Below are 25,450 nucleotides of genomic sequence, written 5' to 3' on the forward strand. Positions count from 1 at the left end.
TATAGCAAATGTCACACGCTATATATTTGTATTGCCATGTCGCACATCCTTAATGAATCAGGCAAATCTTATGTAGGTATGTGTTCTGCTTCGCGTTATGCTCAGAGTATGCTATAGAACCACCCTGGGGGAAAGAATTTGTGTAAAAATTTTACGACAATTCGAAAAGTTGCACATCATACATTACATCTAAACAACTCAGATCAAAGAAAGCCATGGCCAAAATTTCATAACATTTCTAAACGGGCATGGTACAGGGACATGCGAATTAGCCTAAACTAGTTATTAAATGCAGCTCCAAAGAGGCTCAGCCATAATTTTGGCCCGTGTCACGCCATAAACATGCAACAAAAATATTGATCTGCTTAGTGACAAACATGTAATCCAAAAGACGGGGGCACATTAAAATTAGAATAAGAGTGCCAGCACACGGTATGAAATGTACAATATAGTTCAAAGAAAAAGAATACCGAGATGGGAGCCGCACATCTAAAAATATATATATTACATTTATTCAAGACAACAAACACGACAAAAAGTAGCTTAAAATCATTGTATACAATAAATCAAGGCTATGTGAACCAATCATGTACACACGCCACCCTGGCTCACCACAAAGCCATAAACATTCCCCCACATGGGTAAAAATATTACAATTTAAAGTGCATGAGATCCATTAACATGAATGGAGGACTGTAATACTTAACATTGAGGTAGCATAGTGGGGGTATGTGTGGTGGTCAGGAAAAGAGAAGCCCAACGCGTATCGCCAGGCTCTGCTGGCTTCCTCAGGGGTGCCTGTTCCTATGTGGCATAGTAATCAATAGTATTAATTATCACCTGTGTCATGGGCGCTCATGTGATACATTAGAATAGTCACCCCCCCCACTCTCGGGGGGGGAGGAGGAGGAGAGATATTACCTTCAATGGGAGATCAACATAACAGCTGATGCACGCGGAGACAGACGGCGATCGGAAGTGCCGTCTGCGCATGCGTGCAGCCGAGCCAGCGTGCACTGCGTTCCAAAAGGTGGAAGCGGCAGATCGCGCTGGCTCAGGAGGCGCACACTGCGTGCCATGCACCGAAAGCCTCATGACAAGGTGGAGGCGCGGCCTGCACACATAAAAAAAAAAACTGTGGGCGAGGGGACAAAACAGGGAAAGAAAAGAAACAAACAGAAATAATTGAGATACATAGACAATACTTGAATACAAATGAGAACATGGAACCCTATATAAGTGCATAATAGATTGTGCTCAGAAATCACAAGAACACAAAACAGAGAATGAATAATAAAAATTTAAATCCATACACTCCACCTAATGCACGATATAATATAGTGACTTATTTAATCTATATTGTTAGTGACCATGATTAACCACTTCAACCCCGCTAGCTGAAACCCCCTTAATGACCAGGCCACTTTTTACACTTCTGCACTACACTACTTTCACCGTTTATTGCTCGGTCATGCAACTTACCACCCAAATGAATTTTACCCCCTTTTCTTTTCACTAATAGAGCTTTCATTTGGTGGTATTTCATTGCTGCTGACATTTTTACTTTTTTTGTTATTAATCGAAATTTAACGATTTTTTTGCAAAAAAATGACATTTTTCACTTTCAGTTGTAAAATTTAGCAAAAAAAACGACATCCATATATAAAAAATTTTCGCAAAATTTATTTTTCTACATGTCTTTGATAAAAAAAAAAATTTGGGGTAAAAAAAGACTTTCTGAGCACCTGTCATGTTTCCTGAGGTTCTACAATGCCCAGACAGTACAAACACCCCACAAATGACCCCATTTCGGAAAGTAGACCCCCATAAGGTATTCATTGATGGGGTCACTTGTGGGGTAGTTATACTGCCCTGGCATTTTAGGGGCCCAGATGCGTGAGAAGAAGTTTGAAATCAAAATCTGTAAAAAATGACCGGTGAAATCCTAAAGGTGCTCTTTGGAATGTGTGCCCCTTTGCCCACCTAGGCTGCAAAAAAGTGTCACACATCTGGTATCGCCGTACTCAGGAAAAGTTGGGGAATGTGTTTTGGGGTGTCATTTTACATATACCCATGCTGGGGAAGAGAAATATCTTGGCAAAAGACAACTTTTCCCATTTTTTTTATACAAAGTTGGCAATTTTTTTTTTTGGGCACAAGTTAGCGGAAATAGTTTTTTTTTTAAATTTTCTCACAAAGTCTCCCTTTCCGCTAACTTGGGACAAAAAATAAAAACTTCCATGAACTCAGTATGCCCCTCACCGAATACCTTGGGGTGTCTTCTTTCCGAAATGGGGTCACATGTGGGGTATTTATACTGCCCTGGCATTTTAGGGGCCCTAAAGCGTGAGAAGAAGTCTGGAATATAAATGCCTAAAAATTTTTACGCATTTGGATTCCGTGAGGGGTATGGTGAGTTCATGTGAGATTTTATTTTTTGACACAAGTTAGTGGAATATGAGACTTTGTAAGAAAAAAAAATGTCTGAATGGAGCCTTACAGGGGGGTAATCAATGACAGGGGGTGATCACCCATATAGACTCCCTGATCACCCCCCTGTCATTGATCACCCCCCTGTCATTGATTACCCCCCTGTAAGGCTCCATTCAGACGTCCGTATGCGTTTTGCGGATCAGATCCATGTATCCGTGGATCCGTAAAAATCATACGGACGTCTGAATGGAGCCTTACAGGGGGGTGATCAATGACAGGGGGGTGATCAATGACAGGGGGGTGATCAGGGAGTCTATATGGGTGATCACCCCCCTGTCATTGATCACCCACCTGTAAGGCTCCATTCAGACTTCCGTATGCGTTTTGCGGATCCGATACATGTATCCGTGGATCCGTAAAAATCATACGGACGTCTGAATGGAGCCTTACAGGGGGGTGATCAATGACAGGGGGGTGATCAGGGAGTCTATATGGGTGATCACCCCCCTGTCATTGATCACCCCCCTGTAAGGCTCCATTCAGACGTCCGTATGCGTTTTGCGGATCCAATCCATGTATCCGTAAAAATCATACGGACGTCTGAATGGAGCCTTACAGGGGGGTGATCAATGACAGGGGGGTGATCAATGACAGGGGGGTGATCAGGGAGTCTATATGGGGGGATCAGGGGTTCATAAGGGGTTAATAAGTGACGGGGGGTGTAGTGTAGTGTAGTGGTGTTTGGTGCTACTTTACTGAGCTACCTGTGTCCTCTGGTGGTCGATCCAAACAAAAGGGACCACCAGAGGACCAGGTAGCAGGTATATTAGACGCTGTTATCAAAACAGCGTCTAATATACCTGTTAGGGTTAAAAAAAATCGCATCTCCAGCCTGCCAGCGAACGATCGCCGCTGGCAGGCTGGAGATCCACTTGCTTACCTTCCGTTCGGCTATCGCGAGATGACGCACGGATGCGTCCAGGAGGAATGAATCAACCACCTTCCAGACGCATCCGTGCGTTAGGCGGTCTGGAGGTGGTTAATATATATAGAAAGGCGACATAAACAACTTAAATTGACCCATCACTTTAAATAAACTATCAATTATGTGCAAAATGTATTATTACTCACATTACCTAACCCATGCAGAATTTTATGAACTACATCATTTATACTTCTTATTTTATGATTTAGTAAGTGCCCCTAATTTTGTGTATTTTTGATTATTAGTTTGTAATATTTATATATGTTTTCTATGTGTTTTTTAATATTTTTTAATATTTTTTATATTATTATATATTATTTTCTATATTTTTTATTTTTTGCGTAATTTTTATATATTATCATTGATCTTATACATATTTATTTTGATATATTATTATTATTATTATATATTTTTTGCTATTATTGTTTTTATATTTTACATGTTTTTTTGTTTGTGTTTTTTGTTTTTTGTAATTATTTCTATTACAAGAAAAAAAAAAGGGGGGGGGGGGGGAATTAGAAAAAGAAAGAGAAAACATTTTGTCCCATCGCCCGCAAAGTGCTCAATCGGGAACCAGAAGAGGAGATGCTGCACATAGTAAAGCACACAAAAGATGAATGCTTCATCAGATCAATACAGTCCAAGAAATATATATGGGGTAAACGAAGTATGTCCTTCACTGTGTATCCAAACAGAAGATCAACCGACGATCCAAAAGATTTCTTGTAAACAATGCCGAACTGTTCCAGGTAGGAAAAGGAGAAAAATATTCTGAGAACACCCAGTGTAATTATCCAGACAATCCACGTGCAAAAACAAAATATCTAAAAAAGAGAAGAGATAGAAGACAAAAAAGTGGTGTAAAATAGAACATGCAATAAATTATCTAGCATAAAAACCTGTGAATAAAAGTTCTTCATTAAGACCCTGCGGAGACAAACAATCTAAATTGTAAATCCATCGGGATTCAGCTTTAAACAAACGTTGTGTCATATGTGTACCCCTAATATTGTAATGGACTTTTTCTAAGCCCACCACCTGCAGACCATTGTACTTACCACCATGGTGATCCAAAAAATGTGTGGCCACAGAAGTGAGAGGTTTCTCCTTTTCAACCCTGTCCTGAGCAGCCAAAGCAATGTTAGACATATGTTGTTGGATCCGCAATTCCTGTGAAGTCTGTCCCACATATAATTTCTTACATGGACAAATGATTCCATATACAATATTTCTAGTACGGCAATTGAGATAGTGGTTAAGGCGTATGCACTCCTTATCATTTGAAAAATTGTCCTTGCCCAACATGAATGGGCAAACATTACACTGGCCACACGGATGTGTGCCCTTCAGTTTGACGCCTCTATTCAGTCCCCGTGTGGGACGCTGAAAATGGCTCCGTACAAGTTGGTCTTTAAAGGAAAGGTGCTTTACGTGCAATAATCTTCGGTTTGTTGTCCACATAGAGCATCAACTTTTGATCAGACGTATGCAGGAACCAATGGTTCTCCAAAATCCTGTAAAGTGCTGTCCACTGATTATTATAGCGAGTGATGAGATTTATCTTACCATCCCTAATTTTGGGCCTGGGGGTAAACAGCTTAGTTCAATCCGAACCCTTAGCATCCTGATAGGCACGGGATATAAGTTTCTTGGGATAACCCCTTTTTTGAAACCTTGATGACAAATCTGCTGAAGCTGCCCTGAAATCAGTCAAACGAGCGCAGTTACGTCGTAATCTAAGAAATTAACCTTTCGGTATTCAATTCTTCATGTGTGCCGGATGAAAACTCCGATAATGTAGCAAACTGTTGGTAGCGGTGCTCTTTCGAAAAAGAGAAGTGACAATCCGTTCATCCTCTTTACCTAGTCTTAGATCCAAAAAATACACTACATCTTCCGAGATAGTGTATGTTTAGATTATTTTCATAAAGCGTATCAATAAATTGGACACAAGCCTCCTTAGAACCCTGCCAAAGAAACTAAATATCGTCAATATAGCGGAACCAGCCCACCACACAGTCGCAGAAGAACAGCGACGGGTACACGCACGCCTCCTCCCACCAACCCAAAAATAGGTTTGCGTACGAGGGCGCACAGCGCGCCCCCATCGCCGTTCCAGGCTCCTGTCTTTAAAAAATTTGATCAAAAACAAAATAATTATGATGTAAAATAAAGTGCAGAAGGCTCACCTGGAATATGTGGTGAGCTGGCTCCCCAGAACCCGACCTCTCCAAAAAGTAGGTAATGGCCCCAATGCCATCCTTATGTTCGATACTGGTATACAAAGATTCGACGTCACAGGTCACTAATAGTACGTCAGGTGTAATTGACACATGTTCCAGCATCTCAATCAGATGAAGAGAATCCCGTACATAGGATGATAGCCCTAAGACCATAGGTTGAAGCAAAAAATCAATATAGGTACAGGCCTGTTCACATAAACCACCAATGCCGGCCACGATTGGTCATCCTGGGGGATTATGAAGGTCCTTGTGGACTTTAGGAAGCATGTTAAACGTTGGAATGATTGGTTGACTAACCTCCAAAAATTGATGCTCTCTTTTTTTTTTTTCTTGTAATAGAAATAATTACAAAAAACACAAACAAAAAAATATGTAAAATATAAAAACAATAATAGCAAAAAATATATAATAATAATATATAACAATAAATATGTATAAGCTCAATGATAATATATAAAAATTACACAAAAAATTTTAAATATAGAAAATAATATATAATAATATAAAAAATATAAAAAACATAAATAATACAAACTAATAATTAAAAATACACAAAATTAGGGGTACTTATTAAATCATAAAATAAGAAGTATAAATTATGTAGTTCATCAAATTCTGCATGGGTTAGGTAATGTGAGTAATAATACATTTTGCATATAATTGATAGTGTGTTTAAGGTGTTTATGTCGCCTTTCTATATATTTGAATCATGGTCACTAACAATATATATTAAATAAGTCACTATATTATATCATGCATTAGGTGGAGTGTATGGATTTAAATTTTTAAATGAATTTTTTATCTTTTATCTTATTATTTTTGTTTATTCATTCTCTGTTTTGTGTTCTTGTGATTTCTGAGCACAATCTATTATGCACTTATATAGGGTTCCATGTTCTCATTTGTATTAAAGTATCATCTATGTATCTCAATTATTTCTATCTGTTCGTTTATTTTCTTTCCCTGTTTTGTCCCCTCGCCCACAGGGTTTTCTTTATGTGTGCAGGCCGCGCCTCCACCTTGTCATGAGGCTTTCGGTGCATGGCACGCAGTGTGCGCCTCCTGAGCCAGCGCGATCTGCCGCTTCCGCCTTTTGGAACGCAGTACACGCTGGCTCGGCTGCACGCATGAGCAGACAGCACTTCCGATCGCCGTCTGTCTCCGCGTGCATCAGCTGTTATGTTGATCTCCCATTGAAGGTAATATCTCTTCCTCTCCTCCCCCCCCCCCCGAGAGTGGGGGGTGACTATTCTAATTTATCACATGAGCGCCCATGACACAGGTGATAATTAATACTATTGATTACTATGTATATATATATGAGTCTATGTGCCACATAGAAACAGGCACCCCTGAGGAAGCCAGCAGAGCTTGGCGATACGCGTTGGGCTTCTCTTTTCCTGACCACCACACATACCCCCACTATGCTACCTCAATGTTAAGTATTACAGTCCTCCATTCATGTTAATGGATCTCATGCACTTTAAATTGTAATTTATTTACCCATGTGGGGAAATGTTTATGGCTTTGTGGTGAGCCAGGGTGGCGTGTGTACATGATTGGTTCACATAGCCTTGATTTATTGTATACAATGATTTTAAGCTACTTTTTGTCGCGTCTGTTGTCTTGAATAAATTTGATATATATTTTTAGATGTGCGGCTCCCATCTCGGTATTCTTTTTCTTTTAACTAAAAAATATTGATCTGTCATCATAAATGTCCTTTTTCAGTATAGGTCTCAAATATTTCAGAAAGATTTGGCTTACAAGACTCAGAATGTTTATTTATCTTGCTTAAAAATCCGCAGTGACTTTCTAAGGAGTTTTCTTCATTTTAAATCTAGATACCCGCTGAACTGTAAATATGATTTTCTTTGAAGACAAAAAGCTAAGATTTCTGTATTTAGTAGTAAAAGCCCAACTACAAACAAGGCGGCAATTATCACCATGGTTCTGCTGTTGCAAACTAGTTATAGACTGTGTTTTCAGTTTATCATGTAGTTAACATATACAGTGAGGAACATAAATATTTGAACACCCTGCAATTTTACAAGTTCTCCCACTTAAAAATCATGGAGGAGTCTGAAATTCACATTGAAGGTGCATTCCCACCTTGAGAGACAGAATAAAAAAAATAAAAGAATGTATTTGTCTTGCACTGCTGAACATAAGTATTTGAACACCTGAGAAACTCAGCGTTAATATTTGGTACAGAAGCCTTTGTTTGCAATTACAGAGGTGAAGCATTTCCTGTAGTTCTTGACCAGGTTTGCACACACTGCAACAGGGATTTTGGCCCACTCCTCCACACAGATCTCCTCTAGATCTGTCAGGTTTCGGGGCTGTCACTGAGCAACACAGAGTTTCAGCTCCCTCCAAAGATGTTCTATTGGATTTAGGTCTGGAGACTGGCTAGGCCACTCCATAACCTTGATATGCTTCTTAACCCCTTAAGGACCCAGCCCTATTTCACCTTAAGGACTTGGCCATTTTTTGCAAATCTGACCAGTGTCACTTTAAGTGCTCATAACTTTAAAACGCTTTGACTTACCCAGGCCGTTCTGAGATAGTTTTTTTCGTCACATATTGTACTTCATGACACTTCTGGGTCAAAAAAGTAAATTTTTTTGCATTAAAAAAATACCATATTTACCCAAAAATTAGAAAAATTTGAAAATTTCAAAGTTTCAGTTTCTCTACTTCTGTAATACATAGTAATACCCCCAAAATTGTGATGACTTTACATTCCCCATATGTCTACTTCATGTTTGTAGCATTTTAGGAATGATATTTTATTTTTTGGGGATGTTACAAGGCTTAGAAGTTTAGAAGCAAATTTTTTAGAAATCCCACTTTTTATGGACCAGTTCAGGTTTGAAGTCATATTGTAAAACTTAGATAATAGAAACCTCCCAAAAATACACCTCATTCTAGAAACTACACCCCTCAAGGTATTCAAAACTGTTTTTTCAAACTTTATTAACCCTTTAGGTCTTCCACAAGAGTTAATGGCAGATTGAGAAACAATTTCGAAATTTATATTTTTTGGAAACTTTTCCAATATAATCAATTTTTTCCAGGAATAAAACAAGGGTTAACTGTCAAACAAAACTCAATATGGGTTGCCCTGATTCTGTAGTTTGCAAAAACACCCCATATGTGGTCGTAAACTACTTTTTGGCCAAACGGGAGCACATAGAAGGAGGGGAACACCATATGGGTTTTGGAAGGCAGATTTTGCAGGACTGGTTTTGTTTATACCATGTCCCATTTAAAGCCCCCTGTTGCACCCCTTGAATAGAAATTTCAAAGAAGTGACTCCATCTAAGAAAGTACACCCCTCAAGGTATTCAAAACTGGGTTTACAAACTTTGTTAACCCTTTAGGTGTTCCACAAGAGTTAATGGCAGATGGAGAAACAATTTTGAAATTTCTATTTTTTGGAAAATTTTCCAATATAATAATTTTTTTCAGGAGTAAAACAAGGGTTAACTGCCAAACAAAACTCAATATGGGTTGCCCTGATTCTGTAGTTTGCAGAAACACCCCATATGTGGTCGTAAACTACTGTATGGGCGAACGGGAGCACATAGAAGGAGGGGAATACCATATGGGTTTTGGAAGGCAGATTTTGCAGGACTGGTTTTGTTTATACCATGTCCCATTTGAAGCCCCCTGTTGCACCCCTTGAATAGAAATTTCAAAAAAGTGACTCCATCTAAGAAAGTACACCCCTCAAGGTATTCAAAACTGGGTTTACAAACTTTGTTAACCCTTTAGGTGTTCCACAAGAGTTAATGGCAGATTGAGAAACAATTTTGAAATTTCTATTTTTTGGAAAATTTTCCAATATAATCAATTTTTCCCAGGAGTAAAACAAGGGTTAACTGCCAAACAAAACTCAATATGGGTTGCCCTGATTCTGTAGTTTGCAGAAACACCCCATATGTGGTCGTAAACTACTGTATGGCCGCACTGGAGCACATAGAAGGAGGGGAACACCATATGGGTTTTGGAAGGCAGATTTTGCAGGACTGGTTTTGTTTATACCATGTCCCATTTAAAGCCCCCTGTTGCACCCCTAGAATAGAAATTTCAAAAAAGTTACTCCATCTAAGAAAGTACACCCCTCAAGGTATTCAAAACTGGGTTTACAAACTTTGTTAACCCTTTAGGTGTTCCACAAGAGTTAATGGCAGATGGAGAAACAATTTAGAAATTCCAAACAAAACTCAAAATGGGTTGCCCTGATGCTGTAGTTTGCAGAAACACCCCATATGTGGTCGTAAACTACTATTTGGCTAAACGGCAGGACATAGAAGAAGGGGAACGCCATATCGTTTTTGGAAGGCAGATTTTGCTGGACTGGTTTATTTACACCATGTACCCTTTCAAGACCCCTGATGCACCCCTAGAGTAGAAACTCCATAAAAGTGACCCCATCTAGGAAACTACGGGATAAGGTGGTTGTTGTTTTGGGACTATTTTAGAGGTAAATATGATTTTTGGCTGCTCTATATTACACTTTTTTGAGGCAAGGTAACCAAAAATTTAAATTCTAAAATTGTTTCTACATTCGCAATTTAGTTTTGTGGAACACCTAAAGGGTTAACATAGTTTGTAAAGTAACTTTTGAATACCTTGAGGGGTGTAGTTTCTTAGATGGGGTCACTTTTTTGGAGTTTCTAGTCTAGGCTACATCAGGGGGGGCTTCTAATGGGACATGGTGTCAAAAAAAATCAAAATCTGCTTTCCAGAAACCATATGGAGTTCCCTTCGTTCTATGCCCTGCCGTGCGGCTATATAGCCATTTACGACCACATATGGGGTGTTTCTGCAAACTAAAGAATCAGGGCAATAAATATTTAGTTTTGTTTGGCTGTTAACCCTTGCTTTATTACCGGAAAAAAGGATTCAAATGGGTGTTTTGGCACCGTTTTTATTTGATATTTTTAACACCGTTCATCCGAGGCGTTTAGTCAAAAGTTATTTTTATAGCGACGACTTTTACGCACGCGACGATGCCCAATATGTATGGCTCTCAGACTTTGGAGACACTAAGCAGGCATCCTAAAAACTGCGGCCCTCCAGATGTTGTAAAACTACAATTCCCACCTTGCCCTGCTGATGGCTGTAGGTTGTCTGAGCATGCTGGGAGTTATAGTTTTACAACATCTGGAGGGCCGCAGTTTGAGGATGCCTGCTCTAAAACTAGTATTTTTTGGGGGAAAAAAAATTGTTTCCGTGTCTCCAAAGTCTGAGAGCCATAGATTTTTTATGTTCTCTAGTGGACTGTTGGGGATTATAAAAATTTAGTACTCCATGGAAGTGTGATACTCCCTGAAGCAATCGATAACGCAGAGGCCCGGATGATCGGGGCACGTGTCACACTGAGTGGTGGTGTCCTTCCGTATACCCCTCTTGTGACACACTCTGCATCTTTTTTGGGTTCGTCCCTTCTTTCCAGTATGGGGGACCACACCTGGAAAGTGTTGGCCAGGGACGATCCGGGCGCCTCCAGTTCCCAAGAAACTCCGGCCTGCTCTTTCCCGGTCCGAAAAGATCAGGTCTTTGAGGACTGCCTCATAGAACTGGAGGAATGTCCCTGTGCTGCCAGCGCTTCGGGATAGTACAAAAGAGTTGTACATGGCAACCTGTATCAAGTAGACCGCAACTTTTTTGTACCATGCCCGGGTTTTGCGCATGGCATTATATGGCTTGAGGACTTGATCAGAGAGATCAACTCCTCCCATATACCGATTGTAGTCGACGATACAATCGGGCTTGAGGACCGTTGCCGCGGTACCTCGCACAGGGACAGGGGTGGTGCTGTTACCGTGGATTGTGGACAGCATAAGGACATCCCTCTTGTCCTTATACCTGACCAGCAACAGGTTTCCACTGGTAAGTGCACGGGTCACACCCCTGGGGATAGGTACCTGGAGGGGGTGGGCAGGGAGGCCGCGTTGATTTTTCCGCATGGTCCCACAAGCAAACGTGGATCTGGCGGCAAGGGACCTGAACAAGGGAATGCTGGTATAAAAGTTTTCCACGTACAAGTGGTAACCGTTATCCAGCAGTGGGTACATAAGGTCCCACACGAGTTTCCCGCTAACACCCAGAGTGGGGGGACATTCTGGGGGTTGAATACGGGAATCTCGCCCCTCGTACACACTAAATTTGTAAGTGTACCCTGAGGTACTCTCACAAATTTTGTATAGCTTCACGCCATACCTCGCCCGCTTTGTGGGAATATATTGGCGGAAACGGAGTCTCCCCTTGAACGCAACGAGAGACTCATCAACCGCGACCTCCCTTCCATGTAAGTAGGCCTGTTCAAATTTAGCCCCAAAGTGATCGATGACCGGCAGTGGCAGGGGGGGAGGGGGGTCTGGGGTCTGATAGATGGACCAAAGAAAGTTTAGGGTAAAAGTTCATTTTATTTTTTTTCCCTAACTAACTTTTCCCTTCTTTCCCTTCCTAATGGTGCCTCTCCCTCACTGACCCTAACCTACCTGGGTGGCGATGGGTGCAGGAGGGGATGGATAACAATTAGGGGGACGCAGGAGCTGGTGCTGAACGGTGCTGCACAGTGAGGGTGCTGGACAGGAAGAGGAGGGGAGAGAGGAGCGCAGGAAGTTTGAATCTCGCGCCTCTCTCCCCTGCACCAATCAGCACCCTGGACAGCAGTGTTCAGCACCAGGGCCAGCACCACCTTTCCAAATCTTCGTACTGCGATTGGTGGTGTGTAATCACGCCACCGATTGCAGTCTTTTTCCGGTTCATCGGGTCACAGGACACCCAAAAGGACCGGAAACGCAGAAAACCGCAGGTCTGAATTTACCAGCGGTTTTCTGCGATCGCCGATACGGGGGGGTCAAATGACCCCCCCTGCGTTGTTACGGGATGCCGGCTGAATGATTTCAGCCGGCATCCCATTCTGATTAACCCCCGCGAATTAAAGCCATACCGTGCCGGTACTTCATGGGTCCCTAGGGGGTTAAGGAGCCACTACTTGGTTATCCTGGCTGTGTGCTTCGGGTCGTTGTCATGTTGGAAGACCCAGCCATGACCCATCTTCAATGGTCTGTCTGAGAAAAGGCGGTTGTTGCTCAAAATCTCACAATAAATGGCCCCATTCATCCTCTCCTTAATACAGTGCAGTTGTCCTGTGCCCTTCACAGAAAAGCACCCCAAAGCATGATGTTACCACCCCCATGCTTGACAGTAGGGATGGTGTTCTTGGAATGCAACTCATCCTTCTTTTTCCTCCAAACACGATGAGTGAAGTTTAGACCAAAAGTTCTACTTTGGTCTCATCTGACCACATAACTTTCTCCCATGCCTTCTCTGGATCATCTAGATGGTCATTGGCAAACTTAAGACAGGCCTGGACATGTAATGACTTGAGCAGGGGAACCTTCTGTGCAATGCATGATTTAAAACCATGACGGCATAGTGTTCTACCGACTGACCTTTGAAACTGTGGTCCCAGTTTTTTTCATGTCATTGACCAGCTCCTCCCTTGTAGTTCTGGGCTGATTCCTCACCTTTCTTATCATCAGTGATACCCTACGAGGTAAGATCTTGCATGGAGCCCCAGTCTGAGGAAGACTGACAGTTGTCTTTAGCCTCTTCCATTTTCTAACAATTACTCCAACAGTTGATCTATTTTCACCAAGCTGCTTGGCAATTGCCCCGTAGCCCTTTCCAGCCTTGTGGAGGTCCACAATTTTGTATCTGGTGTCATTTGACAGCTCTTTTGTCTTGCCCATGGTAGTAGTTGGTGTCTGACTGACTGTGGGGTGGACAGGTGTCTTTAAAGAGCCCAGACAGGTGCTAATAAGTTAGATTAATGAGTGGAGTAGAGGTGGAATTTTTAAAGGCACAGTAACAGGTCTTTGAGAGCCAGAATTCTTGCTGTTTCTCAGGTGTTCAAATACTTATGTTCAGCAGTGCAAGACAAATAAATTCTTTAAAAATCATACAATGTGAATTCCTGATTTTCTGTCTCTCAGAGTGGGAATGCACCTACAATGTGAATTTCAGACCCCTCCATGATTTCTAAGTCGGAGAAACTGCAAAATCGCAGGGTGTTCAAATACTTCTGTTCCTCACTGTAATAGCTTAATTTAGCACTGGTTGTCGTGCATGCCAACTTCATCCAATCAATATAACAATATTTCAGTTTTGACACTACAATTTTGTGTACTGTAGTACTGTAGTGTAATAGCCATTTTGTATTATCTTAAAGGGGTTGGCCCACTCATGTCACAAAACTACCTGTCTGGACTCCAGTGGCGAGTTCTCCTGCTTCGGTGCCAACGCCTTGTGAGAGACATGTTGCTAAGCCATGCCCCCTAGTGAAACAACAGTGTCCTTAGAAACAGGATGCAATTCTCTTTCTCCCCACAGCAGGCATGTGCTGGAGGAGGCTAGCAGTGGGCTGATTGCTCAGCTGATCAATTCCTTTGTGCTAGTGTTCTGACTAATGGAGCGCCAAGTCATGACCTATCAGGTTCTGATCCTGGGCCTTGGTGCTCTATTTAAACCCTTTCCGGGCCTTATACCAGTGCCAGTGATAGTCTCTGACTCACTAGCTGTGTTCATAGTTGCATATTTTGGATTACTAGTAGGGATGAGCGAACTCGAACTGTATAGTTCGGGTTCGTACCGAATTTTGGGGTGTCCGTGACACGGACCCGAACCCGGACATTTTCGTAAAAGTCCGGGTTCGGGTTCGGTGTTCGTCGCTTTCTTCGCGCTTTTGTGACGCTTTCTTGGCGCTTTTTGAAAGGCTGCAAAGCAGCCAATCAACAAGCGTCATACTACTTGCCCCAAGAGGCCGTCACAGCCATGCCTACTATTGGCATGGCTGTGATTGGCCAGAGCACCATGTGACCCAGCCTCTATTTAAGCTGGAGTCACATAGCGCCGCCCGTCACTCTGCTCTGATTAGCGTAGGGAGAGGTTGCGGCTGCGACAGTAGGGCGAGATTAGGCAGATTAACTCCTCCAAAGGACTTGATTAACTGATCGATCTGCAGCTGTGGATCATTGAGCTGCTGATCCTCAATTGCTCACTGTTTTTAGGCTGCCCAGACCGTTTGTCAGTCACATTTTTCTGGGGTGATCGGCGGCCATTTTGTGTCTTGTGGTGCGCCAGCACAAGCTGCGACCAAGTGCATTTAACCCTCAATGGTGTGGTTGTTTTTTGGCTAAAGCCTACATCAGGGTGAAGCTGTCACACCAAGTGCATTTAACCAGCAATAGTCTGTTCATTTTTTGGCCATATACAAAATCAGGGGCAAGCTGCGCCTGTCACCAAGTGCATTTAACCCTCAATGGTGTGGTTGTTTTTTGGCTAAAGCCTACATCAGGGTGAAGCTGTCACACCAAGTGCATTTAACCAGCAATAGTCTGTTCATTTTTTGGCCATATACAAAATCAGGGGCAAGCTGCGCCTGTCACCAAGTGCATTTAACCCTCAATGGTGTGGTTGTTTTTTGGCTAAAGCCTACATCAGGGTGAAGCTGTCACACCAAGTGCATTTAACCAGCAATAGTCTGTTCATTTTTTGGCCATATACAAAATCAGGGGCAAGCTGCGCCTGTCACCAAGTGCATTTAACCCTCAATGGTGTGGTTGTTTTCTGGCTAAAGCCTACATCAGGGTGAAGCTGTCACACCAAGTGCATTTAACCAGCAATAGTCTGTTTATTTTTTGGCCATATACTACATCAGGGGCAAGCTGCGCCCGTCACCAAGTGCATTTAACCCTCAGTAGTGTGGTTGGTCAAGCTGTGACACCAAGTGCATTTAACCAGCAATAGTCTGTTCATTTTTTGGCCATATACTACATCAGGGGCAAGCTGCGCCCGTCACCAAGTGCATTTAACCAGCAATAGTGTGGTTATTTTTTGGCCATATCCCAGTCTAATTCTGTCACTAAATCCATACCGGTCACCCAGCGCCTAAATACTAGGCCTCAAATTTATATCCCGCTAAATCTCTCGTTACCGCTGTCCTGTTGTAGCTGGGAAAGTTATTTAGTGTCCGTCAAAGCACATTTTTTGTTCTGGGTTGAAGTACAATTCCCAATTTAGCAATTTCATAATTTAGTGGTTTCTGCTATATCAGAGCTATTTGAAATCTATCCCTAAAAGGGTATATAATATTCAAGGTGCACATTGGGTCATTCAGAATAACTTCACACACACCCGCTACTGTGTATTTTCAAGTCTAATTCTGTCACTAAACCCATACCTGTCACCCAGCGCCTAAATACTAGGCCTCAAATTTATATCCTGCTAAATCTCTCGTTACCGCTGTCCTGTTGTAGCTGGGAAAGTTATTTAGTGTCCGTCAAAGCACATTTTTTGTTCTGGGTTGAAGTACAATTCCCAATTTAGCAATTTCATAATTTAGTGGTTTCTGCTATATCAGAGCTATTTGAAATCTATCCCTAAAAGGGTATATAATATTCAAGGTGCACATTGGGTCATTCAGAATAACTTCACACACACCCGCTACTGTGTATTTCCAAGTCTAATTCTGTCACTAAACCCATACCTGTCACCCAGCGCCTAAATACTAGGCCTCAAATTTATATCCTGCTAAATCTCTCGTTACCGCTGTCCTGTTGTAGCTGGGAAAGTTATTTAGTGTCCGTCAAAGCACATTTTTTGTTCTGGGTTGAAGTACAATTCCCAATTTAGCAATTTCATAATTTAGTGGTTTCTGCTATATCAGAGCTATTTGAAATCTATCCCTAAAAGGGTATATAATATTCAAGGTGCACATTGGGTCATTCAGAATAACTTCACACACACCCGCTACTGTGTATTTCCAAGTCTAATTCTGTCACTAAACCCATACCTGTCACCCAGCGCCTAAATACTAGGCCTCAAATTTATATCCTGCTAAATCTCTCGTTACCGCTGTCCTGTTGTAGCTGGGAAAGTTATTTAGTGTCCGTCAAAGCACATTTTTTGTTCTGGGTTGAAATACAATTCCCAATTTAGCAATTTCATAATTTAGTGGTTTCTGCTATATCAGAGCTATTTGAAATCTATCCCTAAAAGGGTATATAATATTCAAGGTGCACATTGGGTCATTCAGAATAACTTCACACACACCCGCTACTGTGTATTTCCAAGTCTAATTCTGTCACTAAACCCATACCTGTCACCCAGCGCCTAAATACTAGGCCTCAAATTTATATCCTGCTAAATCTCTCGTTACCGCTGTCCTGTTGTAGCTGGGAAAGTTATTTAGTGTCCGTCAAAGCACATTTTTTGTTCTGGGTTGAAATACAATTCCCAATTTAGCAATTTCATAATTTAGTGGTTTCTGCTATATCAGAGCTATTTGAAATCTATCCCTAAAAGGGTATATAATATTCAAGGTGCACATTGGGTCATTCAGAATAACTTCACACACACCCGCTACTGTGTATTTCCAAGTCTAATTCTGTCACTAAACCCATACCTGTCACCCAGCGCCTAAATACTAGGCCTCAAATTTATATCCTGCTAAATCTCTCGTTACCGCTGTCCTGTTGTAGCTGGGAAAGTTATTTAGTGTCCGTCAAAGCACATTTTTTGTTCTGGGTTGAAATACAATTCCCAATTTAGCAATTTCATAATTTAGTGGTTTCTGCTATATCAGAGCTATTTGAAATCTATCCCTAAAAGGGTATATAATATTCAAGGTGCACATTGGGTCATTCAGAATAACTTCACACACACCCGCTACTGTGTATTTCCAAGTCTAATTCTGTCACTAAACCCATACCTGTCACCCAGCGCCTAAATACTAGGCCTCAAATTTATATCCTGCTAAATCTCTCGTTACCGCTGTCCTGTTGTAGCTGGGAAAGTTATTTAGTGTCCGTCAAAGCACATTTTTTGTTCTGGGTTGAAATACAATTCCCAATTTAGCAATTTCATAATTTAGTGGTTTCTGCTATATCAGAGCTATTTGAAATCTATCCCTAAAAGGGTAGATCATATTGAAGGTGCACATAGGGACATTCAGAATAACTTCACACACCCGCTACTGTGCATTTCCAAGTCTAATTCTGTCACTAAACCCATACCTGTCACCCAGCGCCTAAATACTAGGCCTCAAATTTATATCCAGCTAAATCTGTCCTTAGTGCTGTAGCTGGGCGAGTTATTTAGTGTCCGTTCAAGCACATTTCTTGTTCTGGGTTGAAATACAATTCCCAATTTAGCAATTTCATAATTTAGTGGTTTCTGCTATATCAGAGCTATTTGAAATCTATCCCTAAAAGGGTAGATCATATTGAAGGTGCACATAGGGACATTCAGAATAACTTCACACACCCGCTACTGTGCATTTCCAAGTCTAATTCTGTCACTAAACCCATACCTGTCACCCAGCGCCTAAATACTAGGCCTCAAATTTATATCCAGCTAAATCTGTCCTTAGTGCTGTAGCTGGGCGAGTTATTTAGTGTCCGTTCAAGCACATTTCTTGTTCTGGGTTGAAATACAATTCCCAATTTAGCAATTTCATAATTTAGTGGTTTCTGCTATATCAGAGCTATTTGAAATCTATCCCTAAAAGGGTAGATCATATTGAAGGTGCACATAGGGACATTCAGAATAACTTCACACACCCGCTACTGTGCATTTCCAAGTCTAATTCTGTCACTAAACCCATACCTGTCACCCAGCGCCTAAATACTAGGCCTCAAATTTATATCCTGCTAAATCTCTCGTTAACGCTGTCCTGTTGTGGCTGGGAAAGTTATTTAGTGTCCGTCAAAGCACATTTTTTGTTCTGGGTTGAAATACAATTCCCAATTTAGCAATTTCATAATTTAGTGGTTTCTGCTATATCAGAGCTATTTGAAATCTATCCCTAAAAGGGTAGATCATATTGAAGGTGCACATAGGGACATTCAGAATAACTTCACACACCCGCTACTGTGCATTTCCAAGTCTAATTCTGTCACTAAACCCATACCTGTCACCCAGCGCCTAAATACTAGGCCTCAAATTTATATCCAGCTAAATCTGTCCTTAGTGCTGTAGCTGGGCGAGTTATTTAGTGTCCGTTCAAGCACATTTCTTGTTCTGGGTTGAAATACAATTCCCAATTTAGCAATTTCATAATTTAGTGGTTTCTGCTATATCAGAGCTATTTGAAATCTATCCCTAAAAGGGTATATAATATTCAAGGTGCACATTGGGTCATTCAGAATAACTTCACACACACACGCTTCTGTGCATTTCCAAGTCTAATTCTGTCACTAAATCCATACCGGTCACCCAGCGCCTAAATACTAGGCCTCAAATTTATATCCCGCTGAATTTGAATACAATACATTGGGCCAAATAATATATTTGTTGTTGTGGTGAACCATAACAATGAGAAAAACATCTAGTAAGGGACGCGGACGTGGACATGGTCGTGGTGGTGTTAGTGGACCCTCTGGTGCTGGGAGAGGACGTGGCCGTTCTGCCACATCCACACGTCCTAGTGTACCAACTACCTCAGGTCCCAGTAGCCGCCAGAATTTACAGCGATATATGGTGGGGCCCAATGCCGTTCTAAGGATGGTAAGGCCTGAGCAGGTACAGGCATTAGTCAATTGGGTGGCCGACAGTGGATCCAGCACGTTCACATTATCTCCCACCCAGTCTTCTGCAGAAAGCGCACAGATGGCGCCTGAAAACCAACCCCATCAGTCTGTCACATCACCCCCATGCATACCAGGGAAACTGTCTCAGCCTCAAGTTATGCAGCAGTCTCTTATGCTGTTTGAAGACTCCGCTGGCAGGGTTTCCCAAGGGCATCCACCTAGCCCTTCCCCAGCGGTGAAAGACATAGAATGCACTGACGCACAACCACTTATGTTTCCTGATGATGAGGACATGGGAATACCACCTCAGCATGTCTCTGATGATGACGAAACACAGGTGCCAACTGCTGCGTCTTTCTGCAGTGTGCAGACTGAACAGGAGGTCAGGGATCAAGACTGGGTGGAAGACGATGCAGGGGACGATGAGGTCCTAGACCCCACATGGAATGAAGGTCGTGCCACTGACTTTCACAGTTCGGAGGAAGAGGCAGTGGTGAGACCGAGCCAACAGCGTAGCAAAAGAGGGAGCAGTGGGCAAAAGCAGAACACCCGCCGCCAAGAGACTCCGCCTGCTACTGACCGCCGCCATCTGGGACCGAGCACCCCAAAGGCAGCTTCAAGGAGTTCCCTGGCATGGCACTTCTTCAAACAATGTGCTGACGACAAGACCCGAGTGGTTTGCACGCTGTGCCATCAGAGCCTGAAGCGAGGCATTAACGTTCTGAACCTGAGCACAACCTGCATGACCAGGCACCTGCATGCAAAGCATGAACTGCAGTGGAGTAAACACCTTAAAACCAAGGAAGTCACTCAGGCTCCCCCTGCTACCTCTTCTGCTGCTGCCGCCTCGGCCTATTCTGCTGCTGCCGCCTCGGCCTCTTCCTCCGCCTCTGGAGGAACGTTGGCACCTGCCGCCCAGCAAACAGGGGATGTACCACCAACACCACCACCACCACCTCCGTCACCAAGCGTCTCAACCATGTCACACGCCAGCGTTCAGCTCTCCATCTCACAAACATTTGATAGAAAGCGTAAATTCCCACCTAGCCACCCTCGATCCCTGGCCCTGAATGCCAGCATTTCTAAACTACTGGCCTATGAAATGCTGTCATTTAGGCTGGTGGACACAGACAGCTTCAAACAGCTCATGTCGCTTGCTGTCCCACAGTATGTTGTTCCCAGCCGGCACTACTTCTCCAAGAGAGCCGTGCCTTCCCTGCACAACCAAGTATCCGATAAAATCAAGTGTGCACTGCGCAACGCCATCTGTGGCAAGGTCCACCTAACCACAGATACGTGGACCAGTAAGCACGGCCAGGGACGCTATATCTCCCTAACTGCACACTGGGTAAATGTAGTGGCAGCTGGGCCCCAGGCGGAGAGCTGTTTGGCGCACGTCCTTCCGCCGCCAAGGATCGCAGGGCAACATTCTTTGCCTCCTGTTGCCACCTCCTCCTTCTCGGCTTCCTCCTCCTCTTCTTCCACCTGCTCATCCAGTCAGCCACACACCTTCACCACCAACTTCAGCACAGCCCGGGGTAAACGTCAGCAGGCCATTCTGAAACTCATATGTTTGGGGGACAGGCCCCACACCGCACAGGAGTTGTGGCGGGGTATTGAACAACAGACCGACGAGTGGTTGCTGCCGGTGAGCCTCAAGCCCGGCCTGGTGGTGTGTGATAATGGGCGAAATCTCGTTGCAGCTCTGGGACTAGCCAATTTGACGCACATCCCTTGCTTGGCGCATGTGCTGAATTTGGTGGTGCAGAAGTTCATTCACAACTACCCCGACATGTCAGAGCTGCTGCATAAAGTGCGGGCCGTCTGTTCGCGCTTCCGGCGTTCACATCCTGCTGCTGCTCGCCTGTCTGCGCTACAGCGTAACTTCGGCCTTCCCGCTCACCGCCTCATATGCGACGTGCCCACCAGGTGGAACTCCACCTTGCACATGCTGGACAGACTGTGCGAGCAGCAGCAGGCCATAGTGGAGTTTCAGCTGCAGCACGCACGGGTCAGTCGCACTACAGAACAGCACCACTTCACCACCAATGACTGGGCCTCCATGCGAGACCTGTGTGCCCTGTTGCGCTGTTTCGAGTACTCCACCAACATGGCCAGTGGCGATGACACCGTTATCAGCGTTACAATACCACTTCTATGTCTCCTTGAGAAAACACTTAGGGCGATGATGGAAGAGGAGGTGGCCCAGGAGGAGGAGGAGGAGGAGGAAGAGGGGTCATTTTTAGCACTTTCAGGCCAGTCTCTTCGAAGTGACTCAGAGGGAGGTTTTTGGCAACAGCAGAGGCCAGGTACAAATGTGGCCAGCCAGGGCCCACTACTGGAGGACGAGGAGGACGAGGATGAGGAGGAGGTGGAGGAGGATGAGGATGAAGCATGGTCACAGCGGGGTGGCACCCAACGCAGCTCGGGTCCATCACTGGTGCGTGGCTGGGGGGAAAGGCAGGACGATGACGATACGCCTCCCACAGAGGACAGCTTGTCCTTATCCCTGGGCAGCCTGGCACACATGAGCGACTACATGCTGCAGTGCCTGCGCAACGACAGCAGAGTTGCCCACATTTTAACCTGTGCGGACTACTGGGTTGCCACCCTGCTGGATCCACGCTACAAAGACAATGTGCCCACCTTACTTCCTGCACTGGAGCGTGATAGGAAGATGCGCGAGTACAAGCGCACGTTGGTAGACGCGCTACTGAGAGCATTCCCAAATGTCACAGGGGAACAAGTGGAAGCCCAAGGCCAAGGCAGAGGAGGAGCAAGAGGTCGCCAAGGCAGCTGTGTCACGGCCAGCTCCTCTGAGGGCAGGGTTAGCATGGCAGAGATGTGGAAAACTTTTGTCAACACGCCACAGCTAACTGCACCACCACCTGATACGCAACGTGTTAGCAGGAGGCAACATTTCACTAACATGGTGGAACAGTACGTGTGCACACCCCTCCACGTACTGACTGATGGTTCGGCCCCATTCAACTTCTGGGTCTCTAAATTGTCCACGTGGCCAGAGCTAGCCTTTTATGCCTTGGAGGTGCTGGCCTGCCCGGCAGCCAGCGTTTTGTCTGAACGTGTATTCAGCACGGCAGGGGGCGTCATTACAGACAAACGCAGCCGCCTGTCTACAGCCAATGTGGACAAGCTGACGTTCATAAAAATGAACCAGGCATGGATCCCACAGGACCTGTCCGTCCCTTGTCCAGATTAGACATTAACTACCTCCCCATAACCATATATTATTGGACTCCAGGGCACTTCCTCATTCAATCCTATTTTTATTTTCATTTTACCATTATATTGCGAGGCTACCCAAAGTTTATGAACCTCTCCTCTGCCTGTGTGCTAGGCCTAAATATATGCCAATGGACTGTTGCAGTGGTGGCTGACATGAAGCCTGATTCTCTGCTATGACATGCAGACTAATTCTCTGCTGACATGAAGCCAGATTGTCTGTTACGGGACCTCTCTCCTCTGCCTGGGTGCTGGGCCTAAATTTATGACAATGGACTGTTGCAGTGGTGGCTGACGTGAAGCCTGATTCTCTGCTATGACATGCAGACTGATTCTCTGCTGACATGAAGCCAGATTGTCTGTTACGGGACCTCTCTGCTCTGCCTGTGTGCTAGGCCTAAATATATGCAATGGACTGTTGCAGTGGTGGCTGACGTGAAGCCTCATTCTCTGCTATGACATGCAGACTAATTCTCTGCTGACATGAAGCCAGATTGTCTGTTACGGGACCTCTCTCCTCTGCCTGGGTGCTGGGCCTAAATTTATGACAATGGACTGTTGCAGTGGTGGCTGACGTGAAGCCTCATTCTCTGCTATGACATGCAGACTAATTCTCTGCTGACATGAAGACAGATTCTCTGTTACGGGACCTCTCTCCTCTGCCTGTGTGTGTGCTGGGCCTAAATATATGCCAATGGACTGTTGCAGTGGTGGCTGACGTGAAGCCTCATTCTCTGCTATGACATGCAGACTGATTCTCTGCTGACATGAAGCCAGATTCTCTGTTACGGGACCTCTCTCCTCTGCCTGTGTGTGTGCTGGGCCTAAATATATGCCAATGGACTGTTGCAGTGGTGGCTGACGTGAAGCCTCATTCTCTGCTATGACATGCAGACTAATTCTCTGCTGACATGAAGACAGATTCTCTGTTACGGGACCTCTCTCCTCTGCCTGTGTGTGTGCTGGGCCTAAATATATGCCAATGGACTGTTGCAGTGGTGGCTGACGTGAAGCCTCATTCTCTGCTATGACATGCAGACTAATTCTCTGCTGACATGAAGACAGATTCTCTGTTACGGGACCTCTCTCCTCTGCCTGTGTGTGTGCTGGGCCTAAATATATGCCAATGGACTGTTGCAGTGGTGGCTGACGTGAAGCCTCATTCTCTGCTATGACATGCAGACTGATTCTCTGCTGACATGAAGCCAGATTCTCTGTTACGGGACCTCTCTCCTCTGCCTGTGTGTGTGCTGGGCCTAAATATATGCCAATGGACTGTTGCAGTGGTGGCTGACGTGAAGCCTCATTCTCTGCTATGACATGCAGACTAATTCTCTGCTGACATGAAGACAGATTCTCTGTTACGGGACCTCCCTCCTCTGCCTCGGTGCTGGGCCTAAATATATGCCAATGGACTGTTGCAGTGGTGGCTGACGTGAAGCCTCATTCTCTGCTATGACATGCAGACTAATTCTCTGCTGACATGAAGACAGATTCTCTGTTACGGGACCTCCCTCCTCTGCCTGGGTGCTGGGCCTAAATATATGCCAATGGACTGTTGCAGTGGTGGCTGACGTGAAGCCTCATTCTCTGCTATGACATGCAGACTGATTCTCTGCTGACATGAAGCCAGATTGTCTGTTACGGGACCTCTCTCCTCTGCCTGGGTGCTGGGTAGTGTTGAGCGCGAATATTCGAAAAGCAAATTTTTTTCGCGAATATCGCAACTTCGCGATTTCGCGAATATTTCGAATATAGTGCTATATATTCGTAAAAACGAATATTCGTTTTTTGTTTTTTTCCCCCCCCCCACAAAATTACAGTACACATATAATTGATTGTTTCCCAAAGGTCCAACAGCTCAGATCTTACTCACATTGCCTAGAAAGTGATTGAGGCGCGAATCTTCGTAAGGCGATTTTATTAGCGCACATGCGAATATCGGCACGTCCCAGAACAGAGGCAAAGGGCTTTGCATTCATACATTAGTGAATTGAGTTGCGAATCTTCGTAAGGCGATTTTATTAGCGCACATGCGAATATCTACACTTGTCCCAGAACAGAGGCAAAGGGCTTTGCATTCATACATTAGTGATTGAATTGAGCTGCGAATCTTCGTAAGGCGATTTTATTAACGCAAATGCAAATATCTACACTTGTCCCCAGAACAGAGAGGCAAAGGCCTGTGCATTCATATAGTATAGCACCATATTCGCGAATACGTAGAACTTCGTAAAATTCGATTTACGAATATTCGTATTTTTTATTTTACTTTCCACCTTACAGATTACATTGATCTGTACTCTGTCAACTACTGTCATCACCCCCCACTGTATCTCGATTGATTCCCAAAAGTCTCACATTCCCTAGAAAGTGATTGAGGTGCGAATCTTCGTAAGGCGATTTTATTAGCGCACATGCGAATATCTACACTTGTCCCAGAACAGAGGCAAAGGGCATTGCATTCATACATTAGTGATTGAATTGAGTTGCGAATCTTCGTAAGGCGATTTCATTAGCGCACATGTGAATTTTGCATAGCATATGTATTATGCGATGCGAAAATTCGAATTATCGCATATGCGAAATAATAACGAATTTGAATAATCGCGAATATTTTACGAATATTCTTTCGAATATTCACAAAATTTCACGAATTCGAATATGGGACATGCCGCTCAACACTAGTGCTGGGCCTAAATTTATGACAATGGACTGTTGCAGTGGTGGGTGACGTGAAGCCTGATTCTCTGCTATGACATGCAGACTGATTCTCTGCTGACATGAAGCCAGATTGTCTGTTACGGGACCTCTCTCCTCTGCCTGGGTGCTGGGCCTAAATATATGCCAATGGACTGTTGCAGTGGTGGCTGACGTGAAGCCTCATTCTCTGCTATGACATGCAGACTAATTCTCTGCTGACATGAAGACAG

The sequence above is a fragment of the Bufo gargarizans genome, chromosome 1, assembly GCF_014858855.1.
Source record: "Bufo gargarizans isolate SCDJY-AF-19 chromosome 1, ASM1485885v1, whole genome shotgun sequence".
NCBI classification, from domain to species: Eukaryota; Metazoa; Chordata; class Amphibia; order Anura; family Bufonidae; genus Bufo; species Bufo gargarizans.